Source organism: Pelodiscus sinensis, chromosome 25, assembly GCF_049634645.1.
Source record: "Pelodiscus sinensis isolate JC-2024 chromosome 25, ASM4963464v1, whole genome shotgun sequence".
Lineage (NCBI taxonomy): Eukaryota > Metazoa > Chordata > Testudines > Trionychidae > Pelodiscus > Pelodiscus sinensis.
In genome coordinates, this window is record NC_134735.1 from 19,212,328 (window position 1) to 19,236,109 (window position 23,782).

Below are 23,782 nucleotides of genomic sequence, written 5' to 3' on the forward strand. Positions count from 1 at the left end.
AGGAGCTGAGGAGCCAGCAGCTGCGTCCCCCTCCCCCCAACCCTCCCAATTGTATAGAATGTATTTAAATTCGGATTAAATAACGTTTCAAAAAACATTTGGATCAGGCTTTGTCAATAATTTTTAATGGGGGGGGGCATTTTGGCAAGTGGTCAAGGGCCACATTTCTACCGAGGAGTTTGGGGTCTGGGACGGGGCGGTTGGGTGCAGAAGAGAGCTGAGGGGAGGAGCCTGGGTGCGCACCGTCCATTGCATCATCACGCGGCGCCATTGTGCTAGTGCTGGAGCTTGGGTGACTGGTTTAATTTGAATGTTTACACAGATTAGGTGTTTTAACTTTAGGAAACTTCATTTTCAATAAGGTCAAATGTTAATTTCTGTCTACCACAAAGGGTTTCAAAGTTTTCTTTCTTAAAGGCAGGGATGAGGAACCTTTTTTGTCTCCAGGGCCACTGACCCCCAGAAAAACCAGTTGGGGACCACACACGAGAAAAGCAAAATACAAAAACCCTTCTTCCAAAACCCACAAGCCTCACTGAGGTGAGGGGAAGGGACAGGGAGGACTGAGGTTCGGGGATCCCTCATTTTTGGCCCCCCCTCAGATTGAGAGGGACCCGCAAATGCCACTCTCCCTGGAACCCAGGAGAGTTAATCTGTGCTGGGGCTGGAGTGCCAGGGGAGTGAGATGTCTCAGTCGGGGCCACATTCGTGAGGCTTGGGGGGGGTTGGAGGCGCCAGGGACGCATTCAGATAGAGCAGGGGAGCCGGCAGGGACCCTGAGAGGAGAAGTGGGAGTGAGAGCCCTGCCGGGGAGACACAAGGAAACCAGAGTCAGTCTAGTATCTCTCAGGCAGCTGGGGTAGACACCCCCCACCCCAAACCCCAGCCTCCTGTTGGATCCTCCTCCCACAGTTAACTGCCTCTGAGTCTGCACCCAAACTCCCATCGCTGCCCTGAACCTGTCCCAGAGCCTGCAACCCGCAGCCTCTCCCGCGCCCCACTCCCCAGCCATCCTGCACCGTAACCCCAGCCTCAGGCCAGCGAACCTGAGTGAGGGTGGGGGAGCCCAAGCAGCAGAGGGAGGGGGGAGTGGAATGAGTGGGGGCGTGGCCTCAGAACAGGGGCAGGGGTAGGTGCGGGGAAGGGGGCGGGGCAATGGTAGTGGCCTCTAATGCCCACACCCCTCCCTTCGGCATCGCTTATGTCCCATGTCCGCCCCCTCCTGAGCCCACAGCCGGTGCCAAGGCCTCGTGCCCAGGGCGGGGTCGCCCCTGTGAGCTGCCAGCCATACTGGGGAGAGGCGAGAGGGTCTGGGCTGCTGTGTCCGTTGCTGGCTCCTGTCAGGCCTTTGCACCAAGTCCTGGTGCAGCCTGAGCAAACCTGGGTCCTTCCCTGCTCCTCCAACACCACCTGGGCAAAGGGAGGAGAGTCCCCAACAGCCTCTGTCACTTCGGCCTCCTGTCGGGGGAACATGCCCCCTGCAGCATGATCCCCTGTAGATCTAGCCCTCTGGGCACTCACCCAAGGTCTCTACACGGCAGCTGCTCTGTGCCTAGTGCTGGCACTGCAGAGCCATTTGCCACTTTGCACCCGACTGTCACCAGGTCCTTTCCATTTGCAGGGCCGGCCACATCTCCTGCCCGCTAGGCCATTGGCTGCACCCTCGTCTCGCTCCTCCTGGTGTCTGTATCCGTCATCACCTTGGTGCTGGAGAGATGGGGCCTGCCCCAGCCTGCCGGGCTGCAAGGGACTCCTGTTGGGAGCAGCTGCATGGGAACCAGAGGCCCAAGAATGGGAGAACCCTATTGACCTGCTGTGAGCAGGAGACGGGGGTGGGGAGGGGGCTGGGGAGGTACCTGTACTCAGCTCTGAATGGGGGCTGGGGAGACACAGACACTGCTGATGATTGCTGCACTGTGGGCCCCTGGGTTACAGTCTATGCCCAGGCAGCTCCTCCAGTCACTGCCTGTCACATTACTGGATCTTGAGGGGAGCAGCCAGATCACTGCTGCACCCATAGGTGGGGGTGTTGGCCCCAGAAAATGGTAGAAAAGGGGGCCATGTGGGGTGCTGAATAGAAGCTTATTATCTGATAGTCCTATGTAAGCTATTTATGTGGTTGTATAACGTCTGTGTGTGTAGTTAGGAATCTGTAGTCTGTGTGGATCCTGAATATTTCTCTGCATGTGGTTGAGCATTGGGCAGAGCCCGGCCTGTGGACATGCTAATTAGCGAGGCCCTGTGGGACAATGGCACTGAATGGGCCAAGGACACACCTAAAGCATGAGGGCGGACACCTAAGAGCGGCCAGCAGAGAGAGGCTGAGGACCAGGTGATCTCCTGCAGCCAAGAAGAGGCCAGGAAGGAGGGATAAATAGGCCATGTGGTCGATGCCATCTTGGTTCTCAGCTCAGCACTTCATCCCAGAGGCAGCATTGCAGGGATCGAAGAGCCCGAGAGACCTGTGAACCCATCCTGACCCTAGGATGTGCAACAAGAACTCTTAAACCAGCAGCTGTAACATCTCTGCTAGAGGCTGCATCGAGAACTGGGAGATTCGGTGCATGTAACATACTATTCCTTTAACAACCTTACTCTCATGCTTTTCTTTATTGTAATAATAAACCTTTAGGTGTTAGATGCTAAAGGATTGGCTCAGCATGATTTGTGGGTAAGATCCAGAGGGTAAATTGACCAGGGATCTGTGGCTGGTTTCTTGGGACCAGACAGAACTTGTTCGGGGTAGGTGGGATTGGGTGCTAGGACCCCCACCGGTGTATGAGGCCCGGGGCCATCGGGGGCATGGATATTGCTGGGGTGCCGGAGGGGTTTTGCTCGTGAGGCTTCAGGCAGGCAGCTGAAGCGCTCTGTGGGACTGGTTTGTGGCCTGTGTGGAGAGGTCACCAGTCTGGGGGCTGTAAGGAGCCCCGGATTTGAGCAATTCGCCCTGAGCAGACGCCCTCAGCTGTGCCCAGACACGGCCCGGTCCGTCACACTGCCCCTCAGCCTGCAGGCCTCTCCTCGCTCTCAGCCAGGCCAAGGGCTGAGCCGTGCTGTGGCCTGCCCCAGCCAGCCAGCCAGCCCAGCTCCTCCTCCTGCACAAACAGTCCCGCCTGCTCCTTTAGCAAAGCAGAGCGGGCTGGTTGTGGAACTTCTGGGAGACTGAGGTTCAAGTCCCAGGTCTGCTGCAGAGCCCTTGGCCCTGCCACTCCCCTGAGTGGGCCTCAGCCCCCGTGTGTGAAACGGGGACACTGATTCTAACTCGTCTAAGGGGAGCATTTTCAAAGCCCTAAGGGAGTTGGGAGCACAAGTGTGTGACTGTGCTTTGTGCCCACTGCTTGGTGCTCCTAAATCCCCCAGGTGCTTAGCTTGGGAGCTTTTCCGGGCAGGGGCTGCGGCTAGGGTTGCCAGGTGTCCCGTTTGAACCGGACAGTCCAGTATTTGAGCTTTCTGTCCAGGAGATAAATTGAGAAAATATCTCAGTTTTCTAAATAAGATGTACTCTAGGTTGTGATGCAATGGCAAGTACGTCTGGTATTTTTATTGACCATCTGGCAACCCTGGCTGCGGCCGCCTCTCACTACTCTGGTGTGGACAAAGCACTGCAGTCATCCCGGGACAACGCCCCCAGAGACGCTCTCCCTCTGGGGCAGGGTCCTTTAATGCTTTTCACACTGACATAGGCTACGGGACAGCCCCTTGGACACGGGCATGAGTGTCCCCGCGGGGCGGTATCCCCCGGACGCTGCGCAATGCAGAGAAGAGGGGTGAGTCCTGGGGGATTGGTGGGACAAGAGACGTTCCGTTATTTTAACCCCACCCGCTATAAAGCAGCAAAACCCTGGGTCCAGGTACTCAAAAGTGCAGGGCTCTGCTTCTGCGGGATTAGCCGCCCCTTCTCGGCTGGGAACACGCAGGCGAAGCATCAAAGGGCTCCCACCCCACTGAGATGGTGACTGCATGTCTCGGGAAGGGAAGAATCCAGCCATGGGGGGGGGGGGGGGAGGGATCCCCTCTGGCACTGACGGAGAGGCCCAGAGACATGCAGAAGGAAAGTTCGGGAGGGAGGGGGCAGAGATACCAGGTAGGGAGGAGGACGGAGGTGCAGCTAACTCTGGTACTCGTGACACCCAGACCCCATCTCTCCCCACCTCCTTGGACCCAGGCAGCACCTGCTCCTTTTTGTCTCCTCTCCCATTGACTGCCGCCCTCCTCACCACCAGGTCTCCCAAAGGTTCCTCTCCCCAAATGTTTCCCACTCCCCTCCCACTGTTCCTCGCTCCCAAATCCCTGGGGTCCTGTCAAACAAACGTCTCTCCCTCCCTCCTGTGGCTGGCACCTCCATGTCCTGTAGCCTGGCCCCCCTCCCTTTACTCCATCCTTCACCAACCCTTCCAGCTCCTTGAGTTCCATTTCTTCCAGCCTCCACCCCAACTCCCTACATCTGCATCTCCACCCCAGCCCTGCCTCCCAGCCCCGCCTCTTAGCCCCCGGCCCCAAACCTTCCCTTCCCTGGTTCTTCCCTCCCCAAACTGCCTGTTCTGCTTATTTCTAGGCCAGGGGTGAAGCAGGAGCCATTCTGCTGGGCACTCTGCAAACACAGAACAAGGACAGTCCCAGCCCCACACATCTGGCCCTTGAAGAACAAACCCAGAGGCAGAGGGACCTGGACAGACGGGATGGTGAGGGGCAATTTCCCTCAGCAGCTTGGGCCGTCCTGGCAGAATGGTGTCTCAGTCTCCTAGGAGATCACGGTAGTGGGAACCAACTGTCCATGTTGTGCTAGACAAGGGCGATAGGAAGCCGCTCTGGGGTGCCCCACTAAGCCTGGCGGGCTGGGGGCGGGGCTTTGGGTGCTGTCAGCACGCTGGGCTGCACAGCCACAGTGTACTCCAGGGATCTGGTGGCCAAGTAGTGTAGTGGCTGCACTCCCAGTCCCCTGCCCTGAGCCTCCAAACACCCCCCACCACCTACCCCTGACTCCTGCACCACAATCCCTGCACTGCGCCCCCCCTCACTCCTGGACTCCCTGCCCTGAGCTCTCCACACCCATACACTCTCCAGCCCCCTGTCCTGAGCTCCACCATACCCCTGCCCTGAGCTCCCCATCCTCCCACACTCCCCACCCCCTGCCCTGAGCTCCCCCACATCCTCACACTCCTCATCCCCCGCCCTGAGCTCCCCATACTCCCACATTCCCCATCCCACTGCTCTGAGCTCCCCCACATCTACAGACTTCCCACCCCCCTGCCCTGAGCTCCCCCACATCCTCACACTCCATCCCCCTAACCTGAGCTCCCCACACCCACACACCCCAGCCCTGAGCTCCCTGGATTCCACACATTCAAATTTCTCACAGGTAATTTCCTGTCATTCAGTTTGGACACAGGCCGGCTAACCTTGTGAGGAGGGCTTTAAACTAGGTTCGACGGGGACAGGTGAGCAAAGCCCACAGGTAAGTGCTGAATGTGCGGGACTGAGAGATGGGTTGGAAATGGGGGGGATTACGGCCTATAATGGGAAGGAGCAAGGAGGGTCAGGGCACAACAGGGAGGCAAGATCAAATCACTATCTTAGATGCCTATATACAAATCCAAGAAGTATGGGTAATAAGCAGGAAGAACTGGAATTGCTAACCAATAAATACAACTTTGATATCATTGGTATTACAGAAACCTGGTGGGATGGGACGCACGATTGGAATGTTGGTATGGAAGGGTACGGCTTGCTCAGGAAGGACAGACAGGGAAAAAAGGGAGGAGGGGTTGCCTTGTATATTAAAAATGTACACACTTGGACTGAAGTGGAGATGAACGTAGGAGATAGCTGTGTAGACAGTCTCTGGGTTAAGCTAAAAGGGGTAAAAAACGAGGGTGATATCATGCTAGGAGTCTACTACAGGCCACCTAGCCAGGTGGAAGAGGTGGATGAGGCCTTTTTTAAACAATTAACAAAACTAGCCAAAGCCCAAGATTTGGTGGTGATGGGGGACTTCAACTATCCAGACATATGTTGGGAAACTAACACAGCGGGGCGCAGGCTATCCAAGAAGTTTCTGGACTGCATTGGAGACAACTTTCTGTTTCAGAAGGTTGAAAAAGCTACCAGAGGAGAAGCTGTTCTGGATTTGGTTTTAAGAAATAGGGAGCAACTAGTTGAGAACTTGAAAGTGGAAGACAGTATAGGGGACAGTGATCACGAAATAATAGAGTTCATGATCTTAAGGAAAGGTAGAAGGGAGACCAGCACAATTGAGCTAATGGATTTCAGGAAGGCAGATTTTGATAAGCTCAGAGAACTTGTAGGTAAGGTCCCATGGGAAGCAAGACTGAAGGGAAAAACAACTGAGGAGAGTTGGAAGTATTTCAAAGGGACGTTGTTAAGGGCCCAAAAGCAAACAATTCCGCTGTGTAGGAAAGATAGAAAATATGGCAAAAGACCAGCTTGGCTTAACAAGGAGATCTTGCATGATCTCAAAATAAAAAAGGAGTCGTATAAAAAATGGAAACTAGGACAACTAACAAAGGATGAATATAGGCAAGCAACACGGGAATGCAGGGGCAAGATTAGAAAGGCAAAGGCACGAAATGAGATCAAACTAGCTACAGGCATAAAGGGAAACAAGAAGACCTTTTATAAATACATTAAAAGCAAGAGGAAGACCAAGGACAGGGTAGGCCCACTGCTTAGTGAGGAGGGAGAAGCAGTAACAGGAAACTTGGAAATGGCAGAGATGCTCAATGACTTCTTTGTTTCGGTCTTCACCGAGAAGTCTGGAGGTGTGCCTAACGTAGTGAATACAAGCAGAGAGAGGGTAAGTTTAGAAGATAGGATACACAAAGAACAAGTTAAAAATCACTTAGGAAAGTTAGATGTCAGCAAGTCACCAGCTCCTGATGAAATGCATCCCAGGATACTCAAGGAGCTGATAGAGGAGCTATCTGAGCCTTTAGCTATGATTTTTGAAAAATCATGGCAGACAGGGGAGATTCCAGAAGACTGGAAAAGGGCAAATATTGTGCCCATCTATAAAAAGGGGAATAAGAACAACCCAGGAAACTACAGACCGGTCAGTTTAACGTCTGTCCCAGGGAAGATAATGGAGCAGGTAATTAAGGAAATCATATGCAAACACTTGGAAGGTAATAAAGTGATAGGGAATAGCCAGCATGGGTTTGTGAAGAACAAGTCATGCCAAACTAATCTGATAGCTTTCTTTGATAGGATAACGAGCCTTGTGGATAAGGGAGAAGCGGTGGATGTCATATACCTAGACTTTAGTAAGGCATTTGATACGGTCTCGCATGATATTCTTATTGATAAACTAGGCAAATATAACTTAGATAGGGCCACGATAAGGTGGGTGCATAATTGGTTGGATAACCGTAGTCAGAGAGTTGTTGTTAACGGTTCTAAATCCTGCTGGAAAGGGATAACAAGTGGAGTTCCTCAAGGGTCTGTTTTGGGACCCGTACTGTTCAATATCTTCATCAATGATGTAGATATTGGGATAGAGAGTACGCTTATTAAGTTTGCAGATGATACCAAACTGGGTGGGGTTGCAACTTCTTTGGAGGAGAGGGACATAATTCAAAATGACCTTAGCAAGTTAGGGAAATGGTCAGAGGTAAACAGGATGAGGTTTAATAAAGAGAAATGCAAAGTGCTCCACTTAGGAAGGAACAATCAGTTCCATACATACAAGATGGGATGCGACTGTCTAGGAAGGAGCATGGTGGAAAGAGATCTAGGGGTCACAGTGGACCACAAGTTGAATATGAGTCAACAGTGTGATGCTGTTGCAAAAAAAGCAAATATGATTCTAGGTTGTATCAACAGGTGTGTTGTAAGCAAAACTCGTGAAGTTGTGGTACCGCCCCAGGGTCAGGAGCATGTCAGGTCTCTTCAGACATGCATGTGCCTATTGGGCCACGGCCCCTGGGTGTCACGCAGCTGGAGCGTGGCATGGCATGTACTTGCACGTGCACAGGTGTCTGTGTGATCCGTGGGAGGCATGGCCCACGTGCGCGGTCCCTGGTCTCCCTCCCGCCTCCTCCCCCGAACTACTTAATTGGAACTACTTCCCCGGTATGGTCTCCCTGGATGACCCTGCCGACTCCAGTGCTGGAATTCCTTGTGGTGGCCCCTCCGGTGTGCCCAGGTCAGGGCCCTCCAGTCCCGGCTCGCTGCCTCCCGGGCTGGCACGGACCGCCCCGCCCCCCAAGAGTCGGTCGAGGGCAGGGAAGTAGGGGCAGGTGGCAGCCCCTACTGCGGCGCCGCCCCTGGTGGCCATGGCGTACGCCTGCCGCAGCTGTTTTACTTTCAGGTGCTCCCACGGCAGAAGATGCAAAAGGCCCTGGAAGGAAAGCCCTCCTGCTTTTTTACCTCGGGAGGATGTGGGCTACCAACCGAAGCTCTGAGCCAAGGACTGAAGGACCCGTCCAAGCCGTGGCCGTACTCCCGAGACTTGACCGAAGCCAGCTCTCTCTTCCATGACTGCTGCAAGCCTCAACCGAGAACGTGGCGAGTGCTGCCCGTGCTCCCACAATTCCCTCTCCCCCTTTCCATTGAGGATTCTGAAGGACCGTCAGCTGGTGATTTTTGGCTCTGACTGTAAGGGATGAATTGAGCCGGGAACGTAGCTGGTCCTCTTGGGCTGGGCAGAAGCTTTTGATGGGATGAGATGGGTTTTGGTCAGCCGGCGTGTGCCTAAAGAGCGTGGGTGGTGGCGATGCGGGAGAAGCGGCGCGTCGGAGGGAATTGCTCGCGTGTCCTGTTGTTGAGCAGTATGGCGAAGGCAGAAGTTCTCTTTGTGAGGGGTTTGGCGTGCCTGGGAGTAGTAGAGCAAGGCCAGTGTTGATGCTGTGGCAGCTCTTTGTCTAGGCGTTTTGTCTAGGCCTGAATGAAGGCTCTGGGTAGCGTGGTCCAGAAGTGCTTTGTTCCACGAGCGTCTGGAGAGCCTCCCTGGCGCGCTCCCTGAGCGGGTCCCGGCGGCCCTTGTGGGTGGGAAAAGGGCAGGAGGAAGCCCTGTTGCCTGAGGACAGAAGAGGAGGCCTCCGTGCCTCCCACACAGGAAGCGGGGGGCTGCCGAGAGCTTCCCCGCAGGCGGCATCCTGGCCTGGCCTTTAGCTACTTGCAGCCTGGAGTGAAGGCGCGGAGTCAAAAGAGGCCAGCCCACACGTAGCAGAGGATGGTTTCGATCCATCGACCTCTGGGTTATGGGCCCAGCACGCTTCCGCTGCGCCACTCTGCTCCCTTGGGGCTAGACTGCCCGCAATCCACTCTAGCACCTGGGCTGCACTGGCACGGCCAGGCAGAGGAGCAGGCTGCTAGGCAGCGTTTCGGAAAGCCCTTCGATGTCTCTGTGGCGCAATGGGTCAGCGCGTTCGGCTGTTAACCGAAAGGATGGTGGTTCGAGCCCACCCGGGGACGTGGCTACGCTCGGCCTCCTGGCGCTTGCTAGCGGGCTCCCTTTTGCCACCTCCAAGCCATCCCTCTCGGCCTCGGTGAGGTCACCTTGTGGCCGGCAAGGTTCAGGGGCCGTGCCGTGCCACAGGAGCCTGTCTCCCAGCAATCGCGCCGGGGCCTCGGCCTCAGGGCTTAAGCCGGGCAGGTGTCGTTCCCCTCCCGCCTCTACGCCAGCTGAGAGGGAGAAACGCACGAGCCGCGCGGGTTCTTAGCCGCCTCCCTCCTGCGGGCCTGTTTGCTGCGCAGACCTCTGGGCCTGTCTCATGCCTCCCCTGGGAAGCGTGGCCGCGCGAACTGAGCCCCAGTCGCAGCTCCTGAGGTTTCCTGTGCAGCCTTGGACTTGCATGGCTGCCATGGTTTCTCTTTGGAAGGGACTCGGTCCCGCTTGGACAGGCGACTCGCCCGTGTGACTCCAAACGCCATCTTGTGGCTGTCTTTTTCCCCCACAGCCAGAACACCAGGATTCGCCTCCCACGGCAGAAGATGCAAAAGGCCCTGGAAGGAAAGCCCTCCTGCTTTTTTACCTCGGGAGGATGTGGGCTACCAACCGAAGCTCTGAGCCAAGGACTGAAGGACCCGTCCAAGCCGTGGCCGTACTCCCGAGACTTGACCGAAGCCAGCTCTCTCTTCCATGACTGCTGCAAGCCTCAACCGAGACCGTGGCGAGTGCTCCCACAATTCCCTCTCCCCCTTTCCATTGAGGATTCTGAAGGACCGTCAGCTGGTGATTTTTGGCTCTGACTGTAAGGGATGAATTGAGCCGGGAACGTAGCTGGTCCTCTTGGGCTGGGCAGAAGCTTTTGATGGGATGAGATGGGTTTTGGTCAGCCGGCGTGTGCCTAAAGAGCGTGGGTGGTGGCGATGCGGGAGAAGCGGCGCGTCGGAGGGAATTGCTCGCGTGTCCTGTTGTTGAGCAGTATGGCGAAGGCAGAAGTTCTCTTTGTGAGGGGTTTGGCGTGCCTCGGAGTAGTAGAGCAAGGCCAGTGTTGATGCTGTGGCAGCTCTTTGTCTAGGCGTTTTGTCTAGGCCTGAATGAAGGCTCTGGGTAGCGTGGTCCAGAAGTGCTTTGTTCCACGAGCGTCTGGAGAGCCTCCCTGGCGCGCTCCCTGAGCGGGTCCCGGCGGCCCTTGTGGGTGGGAAAAGGGCAGGAGGAAGCCCTGTTGCCTGAGGACAGAAGAGGAGGCCTCCGTGCCTCCCACACAGGAAGCGGGGGGCTGCCGAGAGCTTCCCCGCAGGCGGCATCCTGGCCTGGCCTTTAGCTACTTGCAGCCTGGAGTGAAGGCGCGGAGTCAAAAGAGGCTGGCCCACACGTAGCAGAGGATGGTTTTGATCCATCGACCTCTGGGTTATGGGCCCGGCACGCTTCCGCTGCGCCACTCTGCTCCCTTGGGGCTAGACTGCCCGCAATCCACTCTAGCACCTGGGCTGCACTGGCACGGCCAGGCAGAGGAGCAGGCTGCTAGGCAGCGTTTCGGAAGCCCCTTCGAGGTCTCTGTGGCGGAATGGGTCAGCGCGTTTGGCTGTTAACCGAAAGGATGGTGGTTCGAGCCCACCCAGGGACGTGGCTACGCTCGGCCTCCTGGCGCTTGCTAGCGGGCTCCCTTTTGCCACCTCCAAGCCATCCCTCTCGGCCTCGGTGAGGTCACCTTGTGGCCGGCAAGGTTCAGGGGCTGTGCCGTGCCACAGGAGCCCGTCTCCCAGCAACCGCGCCGGGGCCTCGGCCTCAGGGCTTAAGCCCGGAGCCCAAGCGCGAAAGCTCCAGCCGGGCAGGTGTCGTTCCCCTCCCGCCTCTACGCCAGCTGAGAGGGAGAAACGCACGAGCCGCGCGGGTTCTTAGCCGCCTCCCTCCTGCGGGCCTGTTTGCTGCGCAGACCTCTGGGCCTGTCTCATGCCTCCCCTGGGAAGCGTGGCCGCGCGAACTGAGCCCCAGTCGCAGCTCCTGAGGTTCCCTGTGCAGCCTTGGACTTGCATGGCTGCCATGGTTTCTCTTTGGAAGGGACTCGGTCCCGCTTGGACAGGCGACTCGCCCGTGTGACTCCAAACGCCATCTTGTGGCTGTCTTTTTCCCCCACAGCCAGAACACCAGGATTCGCCTCCCACGGCAGAAGATGCAAAAGGCCCTGGAAGGAAAGCCCTCCTGCTTTTTTACCTCGGGAGGATGTGGGCTACCAACCGAAGCTCTGAGCCAAGGACTGAAGGACCCGTCCAAGCCGTGGCCGTACTCCCGAGACTTGACCGAAGCCAGCTCTCTCTTCCATGACTGCTGCAAGCCTCAACCGAGACCGTGGCGAGTGCTCCCACAATTCCCTCTCCCCCTTTCCATTGAGGATTCTGAAGGACCGTCAGCTGGTGATTTTTGGCTCTGACTGTAAGGGATGAATTGAGCCGGGAACGTAGCTGGTCCTCTTGGGCTGGGCAGAAGCTTTTGATGGGATGAGATGGGTTTTGGTCAGCCGGCGTGTGCCTAAAGAGCGTGGGTGGTGGCGATGCGGGAGAAGCGGCGCGTCGGAGGGAATTGCTCGCGTGTCCTGTTGTTGAGCAGTATGGCGAAGGCAGAAGTTCTCTTTGTGAGGGGTTTGGCGTGCCTCGGAGTAGTAGAGCAAGGCCAGTGTTGATGCTGTGGCAGCTCTTTGTCTAGGCGTTTTGTCTAGGCCTGAATGAAGGCTCTGGGTAGCGTGGTCCAGAAGTGCTTTGTTCCACGAGCGTCTGGAGAGCCTCCCTGGCGCGCTCCCTGAGCGGGTCCCGGCGGCCCTTGTGGGTGGGAAAAGGGCAGGAGGAAGCCCTGTTGCCTGAGGACAGAAGAGGAGGCCTCCGTGCCTCCCACACAGGAAGCGGGGGGCTGCCGAGAGCTTCCCCGCAGGCGGCATCCTGGCCTGGCCTTTAGCTACTTGCAGCCTGGAGTGAAGGCGCGGAGTCAAAAGAGGCCGGCCCACACGTAGCAGAGGATGGTTTCGATCCATCGACCTCTGGGTTATGGGCCCAGCACGCTTCCGCTGCGCCACTCTGCTCCCTTGGGGCTAGACTGCCCGCAATCCACTCTAGCACCTGGGCTGCACTGGCACGGCCAGGCAGAGGAGCAGGCTGCTAGGCAGCGTTTCGGAAGCCCCTTCGAGGTCTCTGTGGCGCAATGGGTCAGCGCGTTCGGCTGTTAACCGAAAGGATGGTGGTTCGAGCCCACCCAGGGACGTGGCTACGCTTGGCCTCCTGGCGCTTGCTAGCGGGCTCCCTTTTGCCACCTCCAAGCCATCCCTCTCGGCCTCGGTGAGGTCACCTTGTGGCCGGCAAGGTTCAGGGGCCGTGCCGTGCCACAGGAGCCCGTCTCCCAGCAACCGCGCCGGGGCCTCGGCCTCGGGGCTTAAGCCCCGAGCCCAAGCGCGAAAGCTCCAGCCGGGCAGGTGTCGCTCCCCTCCCGCCTCTACGCCAGCTGAGAGGGAGAAACGCACGAGCCGCGCGGGTTCTTAGCCGCCTCCCTCCTGCGGGCCTGTTTGCTGCGCAGACCTCTGGGCCTGTCTCATGCCTCCCCTGGGAAGCGTGGCCGCGCGAACTGAGCCCCAGTCGCAGCTCCTGAGGTTCCCTGTGCAGCCTTGGACTTGCATGGCTGCCATGGTTTCTCTTTGGAAGGGACTCGGTCCCGCTTGGACAGGCGACTCGCCCGTGTGACTCCAAACGCCATCTTGTGGCTGTCTTTTTCCCCCACAGCCAGAACACCAGGATTCGCCTCCCACGGCAGAAGATGCAAAAGGCCCTGGAAGGAAAGCCCTCCTGCTTTTTTACCTCGGGAGGATGTGGGCTACCAACCGAAGCTCTGAGCCAAGGACTGAAGGACCCGTCCAAGCCGTGGCCGTACTCCCGAGACTTGACCGAAGCCAGCTCTCTCTTCCATGACTGCTGCAAGCCTCAACCGAGACCGTGGCGAGTGCTGCCCGTGCTCCCACAATTCCCTCTCCCCCTTTCCATTGAGGATTCTGAAGGACCGTCAGCTGGTGATTTTTGGCTCTGACTGTAAGGGATGAATTGAGCCGGGAACGTAGCTGGTCCTCTTGGGCTGGGCAGAAGCTTTTGATGGGATGAGATGGGTTTTGGTCAGCCGGCGTGTGCCTAAAGAGCGTGGGTGGTGGCGATGCGGGAGAAGCGGCGCGTCGGAGGGAATTGCTCGCGTGTCCTGTTGTTGAGCAGTATGGCGAAGGCAGAAGTTCTCTTTGTGAGGGGTTTGGCGTGCCTGGGAGTAGTAGAGCAAGGCCAGTGTTGATGCTGTGGCAGCTCTTTGTCTAGGCGTTTTGTCTAGGCCTGAATGAAGGCTCTGGGTAGCGTGGTCCAGAAGTGCTTTGTTCCACGAGCGTCTGGAGAGCCTCCCTGGCGCGCTCCCTGAGCGGGTCCCGGCGGCCCTTGTGGGTGGGAAAAGGGCAGGAGGAAGCCCTGTTGCCTGAGGACAGAAGAGGAGGCCTCCGTGCCTCCCACACAGGAAGCGGGGGGCTGCCGAGAGCTTCCCCGCAGGCGGCATCCTGGCCTGGCCTTTAGCTACTTGCAGCCTGGAGTGAAGGCGCGGAGTCAAAAGAGGCCGGCCCACACGTAGCAGAGGATGGTTTCGATCCATCGACCTCTGGGTTATGGGCCCAGCACGCTTCCGCTGCGCCACTCTGCTCCCTTGGGGCTAGACTGCCCGCAATCCACTCTAGCACCTGGGCTGCACTGGCACGGCCAGGCAGAGGAGCAGGCTGCTAGGCAGCGTTTCGGAAAGCCCTTCGAGGTCTCTGTGGCGCAATGGGTCAGCGCGTTCGGCTGTTAACCGAAAGGATGGTGGTTCGAGCCCACCCAGGGACGTGGCTACGCTTGGCCTCCTGGCGCTTGCTAGCGGGCTCCCTTTTGCCACCTCCAAGCCATCCCTCTCGGCCTCGGTGAGGTCACCTTGTGGCCGGCAAGGTTCAGGGGCCGTGCCGTGCCACAGGAGCCCGTCTCCCAGCAACCGCGCCGGGGCCTCGGCCTCGGGGCTTAAGCCCCGAGCCCAAGCGCGAAAGCTCCAGCCGGGCAGGTGTCGCTCCCCTCCCGCCTCTACGCCAGCTGAGAGGGAGAAACGCACGAGCCGCGCGGGTTCTTAGCCGCCTCCCTCCTGCGGGCCTGTTTGCTGCGCAGACCTCTGGGCCTGTCTCATGCCTCCCCTGGGAAGCGTGGCCGCGCGAACTGAGCCCCAGTCGCAGCTCCTGAGGTTTCCTGTGCAGCCTTGGACTTGCATGGCTGCCATGGTTTCTCTTTGGAAGGGACTCGGTCCCGCTTGGACAGGCGACTCGCCCGTGTGACTCCAAACGCCATCTTGTGGCTGTCTTTTTCCCCCACAGCCAGAACACCAGGATTCGCCTCCCACGGCAGAAGATGCAAAAGGCCCTGGAAGGAAAGCCCTCCTGCTTTTTTACCTCGGGAGGATGTGGGCTACCAACCGAAGCTCTGAGCCAAGGACTGAAGGACCCGTCCAAGCCGTGGCCGTACTCCCGAGACTTGACCGAAGCCAGCTCTCTCTTCCATGACTGCTGCAAGCCTCAACCGAGACCGTGGCGAGTGCTGCCCGTGCTCCCACAATTCCCTCTCCCCCTTTCCATTGAGGATTCTGAAGGACCGTCAGCTGGTGATTTTTGGCTCTGACTGTAAGGGATGAATTGAGCCGGGAACGTAGCTGGTCCTCTTGGGCTGGGCAGAAGCTTTTGATGGGATGAGATGGGTTTTGGTCAGCCGGCGTGTGCCTAAAGAGCGTGGGTGGTGGCGATGCGGGAGAAGCGGCGCGTCGGAGGGAATTGCTCGCGTGTCCTGTTGTTGAGCAGTATGGCGAAGGCAGAAGTTCTCTTTGTGAGGGGTTTGGCGTGCCTGGGAGTAGTAGAGCAAGGCCAGTGTTGATGCTGTGGCAGCTCTTTGTCTAGGCGTTTTGTCTAGGCCTGAATGAAGGCTCTGGGTAGCGTGGTCCAGAAGTGCTTTGTTCCACGAGCGTCTGGAGAGCCTCCCTGGCGCGCTCCCTGAGCGGGTCCCGGCGGCCCTTGTGGGTGGGAAAAGGGCAGGAGGAAGCCCTGTTGCCTGAGGACAGAAGAGGAGGCCTCCGTGCCTCCCACACAGGAAGCGGGGGGCTGCCGAGAGCTTCCCCGCAGGCGGCATCCTGGCCTGGCCTTTAGCTACTTGCAGCCTGGAGTGAAGGCGCGGAGTCAAAAGAGGCCGGCCCACACGTAGCAGAGGATGGTTTCGATCCATCGACCTCTGGGTTATGGGCCCAGCACGCTTCCGCTGCGCCACTCTGCTCCCTTGGGGCTAGACTGCCCGCAATCCACTCTAGCACCTGGGCTGCACTGGCACGGCCAGGCAGAGGAGCAGGCTGCTAGGCAGCGTTTCGGAAGCCCCTTCGAGGTCTCTGTGGCGCAATGGGTCAGCGCGTTCGGCTGTTAGCTGAAAGGATGGTGGTTCGAGCCCACCCAGGGACGTGGCTACGCTCGGCCTCCTGGCGCTTGCTAGCGGGCTCCCTTTTGCCACCTCCAAGCCATCCCTCTCGGCCTCGGTGAGGTCACCTTGTGGCCGGCAAGGTTCAGGGGCCGTGCCGTGCCACAGGAGCCCGTCTCCCAGCAACCGCGCCGGGGCCTCGGCCTCGGGGCTTAAGCCCGGAGCCCAAGCGCGAAAGCTCCAGCCGGGCAGGTGTCGTTCCCCTCCCGCCTCTACGCCAGCTGAGAGGGAGAAACGCACGAGCCGCGCGGGTTCTTAGCCGCCTCCCTCCTGCGGGCCTGTTTGCTGCGCAGACCTCTGGGCCTGTCTCATGCCTCCCCTGGGAAGCGTGGCCGCGCGAACTGAGCCCCAGTCGCAGCTCCTGAGGTTTCCTGTGCAGCCTTGGACTTGCATGGCTGCCATGGTTTCTCTTTGGAAGGGACTCGGTCCCGCTTGGACAGGCGACTCGCCCGTGTGACTCCAAACGCCATCTTGTGGCTGTCTTTTTCCCCCACAGCCAGAACACCAGGATTCGCCTCCCACGGCAGAAGATGCAAAAGGCCCTGGAAGGAAAGCCCTCCTGCTTTTTTACCTCGGGAGGATGTGGGCTACCAACCGAAGCTCTGAGCCAAGGACTGAAGGACCCGTCCAAGCCGTGGCCGTACTCCCGAGACTTGACCGAAGCCAGCTCTCTCTTCCATGACTGCTGCAAGCCTCAACCGAGACCGTGGCGAGTGCTGCCCGTGCTCCCACAATTCCCTCTCCCCCTTTCCATTGAGGATTCTGAAGGACCGTCAGCTGGTGATTTTTGGCTCTGACTGTAAGGGATGAATTGAGCCGGGAACGTAGCTGGTCCTCTTGGGCTGGGCAGAAGCTTTTGATGGGATGAGATGGGTTTTGGTCAGCCGGCGTGTGCCTAAAGAGCGTGGGTGGTGGCGATGCGGGAGAAGCGGCGCGTCGGAGGGAATTGCTCGCGTGTCCTGTTGTTGAGCAGTATGGCGAAGGCAGAAGTTCTCTTTGTGAGGGGTTTGGCGTGCCTGGGAGTAGTAGAGCAAGGCCAGTGTTGATGCTGTGGCAGCTCTTTGTCTAGGCGTTTTGTCTAGGCCTGAATGAAGGCTCTGGGTAGCGTGGTCCAGAAGTGCTTTGTTCCACGAGCGTCTGGAGAGCCTCCCTGGCGCGCTCCCTGAGCGGGTCCCGGCGGCCCTTGTGGGTGGGAAAAGGGCAGGAGGAAGCCCTGTTGCCTGAGGACAGAAGAGGAGGCCTCCGTGCCTCCCACACAGGAAGCGGGGGGCTGCCGAGAGCTTCCCCGCAGGCGGCATCCTGGCCTGGCCTTTAGCTACTTGCAGCCTGGAGTGAAGGCGCGGAGTCAAAAGAGGCCGGCCCACACGTAGCAGAGGATGGTTTCGATCCATCGACCTCTGGGTTATGGGCCCAGCACGCTTCCGCTGCGCCACTCTGCTCCCTTGGGGCTAGACTGCCCGCAATCCACTCTAGCACCTGGGCTGCACTGGCACGGCCAGGCAGAGGAGCAGGCTGCTAGGCAGCGTTTCGGAAGCCCCTTCGAGGTCTCTGTGGCGCAATGGGTCAGCGCGTTCGGCTGTTAACCGAAAGGATGGTGGTTCGAGCCCACCCAGGGACGTGGCTACGCTCGGCCTCCTGGCGCTTGCTAGCGGGCTCCCTTTTGCCACCTCCAAGCCATCCCTCTCGGCCTCGGTGAGGTCACCTTGTGGCCGGCAAGGTTCAGGGGCCGTGCCGTGCCACAGGAGCCCGTCTCCCAGCAACCGCGCCGGGGCCTCGGCCTCGGGGCTTAAGCCCCGAGCCCAAGCGCGAAAGCTCCAGCCGGGCAGGTGTCGTTCCCCTCCCGCCTCTACGCCAGCTGAGAGGGAGAAACGCACGAGCCGCGCGGGTTCTTAGCCGCCTCCCTCCTGCGGGCCTGTTTGCTGCGCAGACCTCTGGGCCTGTCTCATGCCTCCCCTGGGAAGCGTGGCCGCGCGAACTGAGCCCCAGTCGCAGCTCCTGAGGTTTCCTGTGCAGCCTTGGACTTGCATGGCTGCCATGGTTTCTCTTTGGAAGGGACTCGGTCCCGCTTGGACAGGCGACTCGCCCGTGTGACTCCAAACGCCATCTTGTGGCTGTCTTTTTCCCCCACAGCCAGAACACCAGGATTCGCCTCCCACGGCAGAAGATGCAAAAGGCCCTGGAAGGAAAGCCCTCCTGCTTTTTTACCTCGGGAGGATGTGGGCTACCAACCGAAGCTCTGAGCCAAGGACTGAAGGACCCGTCCAAGCCGTGGCCGTACTCCCGAGACTTGACCGAAGCCAGCTCTCTCTTCCATGACTGCTGCAAGCCTCAACCGAGACCGTGGCGAGTGCTGCCCGTGCTCCCACAATTCCCTCTCCCCCTTTCCATTGAGGATTCTGAAGGACCGTCAGCTGGTGATTTTTGGCTCTGACTGTAAGGGATGAATTGAGCCGGGAACGTAGCTGGTCCTCTTGGGCTGGGCAGAAGCTTTTGATGGGATGAGATGGGTTTTGGTCAGCCGGCGTGTGCCTAAAGAGCGTGGGTGGTGGCGATGCGGGAGAAGCGGCGCGTCGGAGGGAATTGCTCGCGTGTCCTGTTGTTGAGCAGTATGGCGAAGGCAGAAGTTCTCTTTGTGAGGGGTTTGGCGTGCCTGGGAGTAGTAGAGCAAGGCCAGTGTTGATGCTGTGGCAGCTCTTTGTCTAGGCGTTTTGTCTAGGCCTGAATGAAGGCTCTGGGTAGCGTGGTCCAGAAGTGCTTTGTTCCACGAGCGTCTGGAGAGCCTCCCTGGCGCGCTCCCTGAGCGGGTCCCGGCGGCCCTTGTGGGTGGGAAAAGGGCAGGAGGAAGCCCTGTTGCCTGAGGACAGAAGAGGAGGCCTCCGTGCCTCCCACACAGGAAGCGGGGGGCTGCCGAGAGCTTCCCCGCAGGCGGCATCCTGGCCTGGCCTTTAGCTACTTGCAGCCTGGAGTGAAGGCGCGGAGTCAAAAGAGGCCGGCCCACACGTAGCAGAGGATGGTTTCGATCCATCGACCTCTGGGTTATGGGCCCAGCACGCTTCCGCTGCGCCACTCTGCTCCCTTGGGGCTAGACTGCCCGCAATCCACTCTAGCACCTGGGCTGCACTGGCACGGCCAGGCAGAGGAGCAGGCTGCTAGGCAGCGTTTCGGAAGCCCCTTCGAGGTCTCTGTGGCGCAATGGGTCAGCGCGTTCGGCTGTTAACCGAAAGGATGGTGGTTCGAGCCCACCCAGGGACGTGGCTACGCTCGGCCTCCTGGCGCTTGCTAGCGGGCTCCCTTTTGCCACCTCCAAGCCATCCCTCTCGGCCTCGGTGAGGTCACCTTGTGGCCGGCAAGGTTCAGGGGCCGTGCCGTGCCACAGGAGCCCGTCTCCCAGCAACCGCGCCGGGGCCTCGGCCTCGGGGCTTAAGCCCGGAGCCCAAGCGCGAAAGCTCCAGCCGGGCAGGTGTCGTTCCCCTCCCGCCTCTACGCCAGCTGAGAGGGAGAAACGCACGAGCCGCGCGGGTTCTTAGCCGCCTCCCTCCTGCGGGCCTGTTTGCTGCGCAGACCTCTGGGCCTGTCTCATGCCTCCCCTGGGAAGCGTGGCCGCGCGAACTGAGCCCCAGTCGCAGCTCCTGAGGTTTCCTGTGCAGCCTTGGACTTGCATGGCTGCCATGGTTTCTCTTTGGAAGGGACTCGGTCCCGCTTGGACAGGCGACTCGCCCGTGTGACTCCAAACGCCATCTTGTGGCTGTCTTTTTCCCCCACAGCCAGAACACCAGGATTCGCCTCCCACGGCAGAAGATGCAAAAGGCCCTGGAAGGAAAGCCCTCCTGCTTTTTTACCTCGGGAGGATGTGGGCTACCAACCGAAGCTCTGAGCCAAGGACTGAAGGACCCGTCCAAGCCGTGGCCGTACTCCCGAGACTTGACCGAAGCCAGCTCTCTCTTCCATGACTGCTGCAAGCCTCAACCGAGACCGTGGCGAGTGCTGCCCGTGCTCCCACAATTCCCTCTCCCCCTTTCCATTGAGGATTCTGAAGGACCGTCAGCTGGTGATTTTTGGCTCTGACTGTAAGGGATGAATTGAGCCGGGAACGTAGCTGGTCCTCTTGGGCTGGGCAGAAGCTTTTGATGGGATGAGATGGGTTTTGGTCAGCCGGCGTGTGCCTAAAGAGCGTGGGTGGTGGCGATGCGGGAGAAGCGGCGCGTCGGAGGGAATTGCTCGCGTGTCCTGTTGTTGAGCAGTATGGCGAAGGCAGAAGTTCTCTTTGTGAGGGGTTTGGCGTGCCTGGGAGTAGTAGAGCAAGGCCAGTGTTGATGCTGTGGCAGCTCTTTGTCTAGGCGTTTTGTCTAGGCCTGAATGAAGGCTCTGGGTAGCGTGGTCCAGAAGTGCTTTGTTCCACGAGCGTCTGGAGAGCCTCCCTGGCGCGCTCCCTGAGCGGGTCCCGGCGGCCCTTGTGGGTGGGAAAAGGGCAGGAGGAAGCCCTGTTGCCTGAGGACAGAAGAGGAGGCCTCCGTGCCTCCCACACAGGAAGCGGGGGGCTGCCGAGAGCTTCCCCGCAGGCGGCATCCTGGCCTGGCCTTTAGCTACTTGCAGCCTGGAGTGAAGGCGCGGAGTCAAAAGAGGCCGGCCCACACGTAGCAGAGGATGGTTTCGATCCATCGACCTCTGGGTTATGGGCCCAGCACGCTTCCGCTGCGCCACTCTGCTCCCTTGGGGCTAGACTGCCCGCAATCCACTCTAGCACCTGGGCTGCACTGGCACGGCCAGGCAGAGGAGCAGGCTGCTAGGCAGCGTTTCGGAAGCCCCTTCGAGGTCTCTGTGGCGCAATGGGTCAGCGCGTTCGGCTGTTAACCGAAAGGATGGTGGTTCGAGCCCACCCAGGGACGTGGCTACGCTCGGCCTCCTGGCGCTTGCTAGCGGGCTCCCTTTTGCCACCTCCAAGCCATCCCTCTCGGCCTCGGTGAGGTCACCTTGTGGCCGGCAAGGTTCAGGGGCCGTGCCGTGCCACAGGAGCCCGTCTCCCAGCAACCGCGCCGGGGCCTCGGCCTCGGGGCTTAAGCCCGGAGCCCAAGCGCGAAAGCTCCAGCCGGGCAGGTGTCGTTCCCCTCCCGCCTCTACGCCAGCTGAGAGGGAGAAACGCACGAGCCGCGCGGGTTCTTAGCCGCCTCCCTCCTGCGGGCCTGTTTGCTGCGCAGACCTCTGGGCCTGTCTCATGCCTCCCCTGGGAAGCGTGGCCGCGCGAACTGAGCCCCAGTCGCAGCTCCTGAGGTTTCCTGTGCAGCCTTGGACTTGCATGGCTGCCATGGTTTCTCTTTGGAAGGGACTCGGTCCCGCTTGGACAGGCGACTCGCCCGTGTGACTCCAAACGCCATCTTGTGGCTGTCTTTTTCCCCCACAGCCAGAACACCAGGATTCGCCTCCCACGGCAGAAGATGCAAAAGGCCCTGGAAGGAAAGCCCTCCTGCTTTTTTACCTCGGGAGGATGTGGGCTACCAACCGAAGCTCTGAGCCAAGGACTGAAGGACCCGTCCAAGCCGTGGCCGTACTCCCGAGACTTGACCGAAGCCAGCTCTCTCTTCCATGACTGCTGCAAGCCTCAACCGAGACCGTGGCGAGTGCTGCCCGTGCTCCCACAATTCCCTCTCCCCCTTTCCATTGAGGATTCTGAAGGACCGTCAGCTGGTGATTTTTGGCTCTGACTGTAAGGGATGAATTGAGCCGGGAACGTAGCTGGTCCTCTTGGGCTGGGCAGAAGCTTTTGATGGGATGAGATGGGTTTTGGTCAGCCGGCGTGTGCCTAAAGAGCGTGGGTGGTGGCGATGCGGGAGAAGCGGCGCGTCGGAGGGAATTGCTCGCGTGTCCTGTTGTTGAGCAGTATGGCGAAGGCAGAAGTTCTCTTTGTGAGGGGTTTGGCGTGCCTGGGAGTAGTAGAGCAAGGCCAGTGTTGATGCTGTGGCAGCTCTTTGTCTAGGCGTTTTGTCTAGGCCTGAATGAAGGCTCTGGGTAGCGTGGTCCAGAAGTGCTTTGTTCCACGAGCGTCTGGAGAGCCTCCCTGGCGCGCTCCCTGAGCGGGTCCCGGCGGCCCTTGTGGGTGGGAAAAGGGCAGGAGGAAGCCCTGTTGCCTGAGGACAGAAGAGGAGGCCTCCGTGCCTCCCACACAGGAAGCGGGGGGCTGCCGAGAGCTTCCCCGCAGGCGGCATCCTGGCCTGGCCTTTAGCTACTTGCAGCCTGGAGTGAAGGCGCGGAGTCAAAAGAGGCCGGCCCACACGTAGCAGAGGATGGTTTCGATCCATCGACCTCTGGGTTATGGGCCCAGCACGCTTCCGCTGCGCCACTCTGCTCCCTTGGGGCTAGACTGCCCGCAATCCACTCTAGCACCTGGGCTGCACTGGCACGGCCAGGCAGAGGAGCAGGCTGCTAGGCAGCGTTTCGGAAGCCCCTTCGAGGTCTCTGTGGCGCAATGGGTCAGCGCGTTCGGCTGTTAACCGAAAGGATGGTGGTTCGAGCCCACCCAGGGACGTGGCTACGCTCGGCCTCCTGGCGCTTGCTAGCGGGCTCCCTTTTGCCACCTCCAAGCCATCCCTCTCGGCCTCGGTGAGGTCACCTTGTGGCCGGCAAGGTTCAGGGGCCGTGCCGTGCCACAGGAGCCCGTCTCCCAGCAACCGCGCCGGGGCCTCGGCCTCGGGGCTTAAGCCCGGAGCCCAAGCGCGAAAGCTCCAGCCGGGCAGGTGTCGTTCCCCTCCCGCCTCTACGCCAGCTGAGAGGGAGAAACGCACGAGCCGCGCGGGTTCTTAGCCGCCTCCCTCCTGCGGGCCTGTTTGCTGCGCAGACCTCTGGGCCTGTCTCATGCCTCCCCTGGGAAGCGTGGCCGCGCGAACTGAGCCCCAGTCGCAGCTCCTGAGGTTTCCTGTGCAGCCTTGGACTTGCATGGCTGCCATGGTTTCTCTTTGGAAGGGACTCGGTCCCGCTTGGACAGGCGACTCGCCCGTGTGACTCCAAACGCCATCTTGTGGCTGTCTTTTTCCCCCACAGCCAGAACACCAGGATTCGCCTCCCACGGCAGAAGATGCAAAAGGCCCTGGAAGGAAAGCCCTCCTGCTTTTTTACCTCGGGAGGATGTGGGCTACCAACCGAAGCTCTGAGCCAAGGACTGAAGGACCCGTCCAAGCCGTGGCCGTACTCCCGAGACTTGACCGAAGCCAGCTCTCTCTTCCATGACTGCTGCAAGCCTCAACCGAGACCGTGGCGAGTGCTGCCCGTGCTCCCACAATTCCCTCTCCCCCTTTCCATTGAGGATTCTGAAGGACCGTCAGCTGGTGATTTTTGGCTCTGACTGTAAGGGATGAATTGAGCCGGGAACGTAGCTGGTCCTCTTGGGCTGGGCAGAAGCTTTTGATGGGATGAGATGGGTTTTGGTCAGCCGGCGTGTGCCTAAAGAGCGTGGGTGGTGGCGATGCGGGAGAAGCGGCGCGTCGGAGGGAATTGCTCGCGTGTCCTGTTGTTGAGCAGTATGGCGAAGGCAGAAGTTCTCTTTGTGAGGGGTTTGGCGTGCCTGGGAGTAGTAGAGCAAGGCCAGTGTTGATGCTGTGGCAGCTCTTTGTCTAGGCGTTTTGTCTAGGCCTGAATGAAGGCTCTGGGTAGCGTGGTCCAGAAGTGCTTTGTTCCACGAGCGTCTGGAGAGCCTCCCTGGCGCGCTCCCTGAGCGGGTCCCGGCGGCCCTTGTGGGTGGGAAAAGGGCAGGAGGAAGCCCTGTTGCCTGAGGACAGAAGAGGAGGCCTCCGTGCCTCCCACACAGGAAGCGGGGGGCTGCCGAGAGCTTCCCCGCAGGCGGCATCCTGGCCTG

The 23,782-nt window shown here is 59.4% G+C and overlaps 15 non-coding genes across 15 annotated transcripts; 7 read left to right on the forward strand and 8 right to left on the reverse strand.

The window, feature by feature from the left end:
* Positions 1-9,181: 9,181 nt before the first annotated feature.
* On the reverse strand, positions 9,182-9,253 carry TRNAM-CAU (transfer RNA methionine (anticodon CAU)). The gene has a single exon. It is a non-coding gene; the product is annotated as a tRNA-Met (tRNA).
* Positions 9,254-9,358: 105 nt separating this feature from the next.
* TRNAN-GUU (transfer RNA asparagine (anticodon GUU)) lies at positions 9,359-9,432 on the forward strand. Its single transcript has one exon. It is a non-coding gene; the product is annotated as a tRNA-Asn (tRNA).
* Positions 9,433-12,404: 2,972 nt separating this feature from the next.
* On the reverse strand, positions 12,405-12,476 carry TRNAM-CAU (transfer RNA methionine (anticodon CAU)). Its single transcript has one exon. It is a non-coding gene; the product is annotated as a tRNA-Met (tRNA).
* A 105-nt stretch (positions 12,477-12,581) lies between these two features.
* TRNAN-GUU (transfer RNA asparagine (anticodon GUU)) lies at positions 12,582-12,655 on the forward strand. The gene has a single exon. It is a non-coding gene; the product is annotated as a tRNA-Asn (tRNA).
* A 1,383-nt stretch (positions 12,656-14,038) lies between these two features.
* Positions 14,039-14,110, reverse strand: TRNAM-CAU (transfer RNA methionine (anticodon CAU)). Its single transcript has one exon. It is a non-coding gene; the product is annotated as a tRNA-Met (tRNA).
* A 105-nt stretch (positions 14,111-14,215) lies between these two features.
* Positions 14,216-14,289, forward strand: TRNAN-GUU (transfer RNA asparagine (anticodon GUU)). Its single transcript has one exon. It is a non-coding gene; the product is annotated as a tRNA-Asn (tRNA).
* Positions 14,290-15,672: 1,383 nt separating this feature from the next.
* TRNAM-CAU (transfer RNA methionine (anticodon CAU)) lies at positions 15,673-15,744 on the reverse strand. Its single transcript has one exon. It is a non-coding gene; the product is annotated as a tRNA-Met (tRNA).
* Positions 15,745-17,306: 1,562 nt separating this feature from the next.
* Positions 17,307-17,378, reverse strand: TRNAM-CAU (transfer RNA methionine (anticodon CAU)). Its single transcript has one exon. It is a non-coding gene; the product is annotated as a tRNA-Met (tRNA).
* Positions 17,379-17,483: 105 nt separating this feature from the next.
* On the forward strand, positions 17,484-17,557 carry TRNAN-GUU (transfer RNA asparagine (anticodon GUU)). Its single transcript has one exon. It is a non-coding gene; the product is annotated as a tRNA-Asn (tRNA).
* Positions 17,558-18,940: 1,383 nt separating this feature from the next.
* Positions 18,941-19,012, reverse strand: TRNAM-CAU (transfer RNA methionine (anticodon CAU)). Its single transcript has one exon. It is a non-coding gene; the product is annotated as a tRNA-Met (tRNA).
* Positions 19,013-19,117: 105 nt separating this feature from the next.
* Positions 19,118-19,191, forward strand: TRNAN-GUU (transfer RNA asparagine (anticodon GUU)). The gene has a single exon. It is a non-coding gene; the product is annotated as a tRNA-Asn (tRNA).
* A 1,383-nt stretch (positions 19,192-20,574) lies between these two features.
* Positions 20,575-20,646, reverse strand: TRNAM-CAU (transfer RNA methionine (anticodon CAU)). The gene has a single exon. It is a non-coding gene; the product is annotated as a tRNA-Met (tRNA).
* Positions 20,647-20,751: 105 nt separating this feature from the next.
* Positions 20,752-20,825, forward strand: TRNAN-GUU (transfer RNA asparagine (anticodon GUU)). Its single transcript has one exon. It is a non-coding gene; the product is annotated as a tRNA-Asn (tRNA).
* Positions 20,826-22,208: 1,383 nt separating this feature from the next.
* Positions 22,209-22,280, reverse strand: TRNAM-CAU (transfer RNA methionine (anticodon CAU)). Its single transcript has one exon. It is a non-coding gene; the product is annotated as a tRNA-Met (tRNA).
* Positions 22,281-22,385: 105 nt separating this feature from the next.
* On the forward strand, positions 22,386-22,459 carry TRNAN-GUU (transfer RNA asparagine (anticodon GUU)). The gene has a single exon. It is a non-coding gene; the product is annotated as a tRNA-Asn (tRNA).
* The last annotated feature ends 1,323 nt before the right edge of the window (positions 22,460-23,782 follow it).